This window comes from Elephantulus edwardii, unplaced genomic scaffold (genome assembly GCF_000299155.1).
Source record: "Elephantulus edwardii isolate Elephantulus edwardi_28Jun2011 unplaced genomic scaffold, EleEdw1.0 scaffold00249, whole genome shotgun sequence".
Classification (NCBI taxonomy): domain Eukaryota; kingdom Metazoa; phylum Chordata; class Mammalia; order Macroscelidea; family Macroscelididae; genus Elephantulus; species Elephantulus edwardii.
Genome location: NW_006399999.1, coordinates 4,196,342 through 4,197,998, shown reverse-complemented (window position 1 = coordinate 4,197,998; position 1,657 = coordinate 4,196,342). Strand labels below are relative to the sequence as shown.

General features: G+C 43.2%; 1 pseudogene; it reads left to right on the top strand.

Annotated features, from left to right (window-relative positions):
• The first annotated feature begins 289 nt into the window (after nucleotides 1–289).
• Nucleotides 290–983, top strand: LOC102856554 (annotated as a pseudogene).
• Nucleotides 984–1,657: the final 674 nt, after the last annotated feature.

Below are 1,657 nucleotides of genomic sequence, written 5' to 3'. Positions count from 1 at the left end.
AGGAACACTATCCACGAGATAAATTGACCCAGTGACTACCACAATGGGCTTGAGCATGACAGAGATCATGAGAATGATGCAGGATAGGGCAGGTTTGGATCTGTTGTTTATAGGGTCTAAAGTTGAGCATCCAAATTAAGACATACTACTAAGAAGGATTGGCCATCCACTTTGGAAATAACAGACCTTCGAAAACCCGATGTACAATAGGACAAAATACTTAAGAGTAGGGGGCAGATGCCATTTGGCTTAGCTGCAGGCTCTGGGGCTGAAGTTATGGGCAACTTAGGTTGGAGAAGCGGAGTAGCTGGTACTGGGGACAGGTGGTGTCGTTGTTGCAGGGCCAGCAGCACATAGTGTTCTTGGTGTGAGACTTTAGCACCAGCACCAGGACCAAATGCTCAGAGTCTCCGAAAATTCTCGAGTGCGTCTCGCAGTACATCATCAACAGCAGCAGCCCTCTCTCTCCCACTGATGCCGCCTGGGTCCTGCCAGCCTCTGCCCAGAATGAGCCCCTGCAGACTCTGAATAAGAGATCAAGAATTTGATTCATTGTGCCTTTATTGGAATTCTACAAACTACATTATGTGGGCACTACAACATTGATTGAACCAATTTCCAGATCCAGGCAGGGTAGTGGAGTGATTCTCAGGCAGGAGGAGGCAGACTATGCACGAGCCCTCTTTGACTTTAATGGGAATGATGTGGAAGATCTTCCCTTTAAGAAAGTAGACAACCTGAAAATCCGGGATAAACCTGAAGAGGAGTGGTGGAATGTAGGACAAGGAAGGCAAGAGGGGGGAGGGGCGATTCTAGTTCCTTAGGTCAAGAAGTATAGAACTGTCTCTGCCTCAGTATCGACTCTGACTGGAGGTAACCATTGGGTGGGCCAGAGCCCAGGCTCTCTAACCTCCAGAATAGGCCCATGGGCCCATTTATACCAGGATTATCCAGGAGCAAGTCCCTATGAAAGACAGTCTTGACTTGGAAGGTTGGTAAGCTAGTAAAGGTTACGGAGATTAATGGGAAGGGGAGTGTAATGGCAAAAGAAGTCACTTTCCATTCACACATGTTTGTCTGCTGGATCAACAAAATCTCAATGAAGACTTTAGCTGAGTATAGCTCAACAGTTTTGCTGACACATGGGAATAAGTTCCCCCCACCTTCACCCCAACTTATGTAGAGTTTTCTTACAGACGCCAAGAACAATCTAGTTTATAGAGGCATTCTGTTATCTGTGATCTTTTTTAGACTGAATTACTGTAGTTTTTAAAAATAAAATTATATTTTAATTGTTATTTTAATGAACGTTTTCAGAGTAGTTAGATTTACAGTCAGTCATTCATTGTTGCACATTTTACACACTTTTCCTCACCCTTCCCCAGTTGACTTTTTTAAACAAAATATTCATTCATTGTTGCACAATTACCTACCCCCCCCAGGCCTCTTTGGAATAATATACTTCTTATTCTGGTCTGTTGTCACACGTATAATGCTTAATCATATATTCCTTTTAGACAATCCTTTAATTTGTTCCAATGCAATGGTCATTATCTATTCTTATCTTATTTTCTTCACAACCCCCCGCCCCATGTCAGACCTGCTTTATAACAATAAACTACTTTGTTCCTAATCTAGTTCACCATATTCAGGGTAC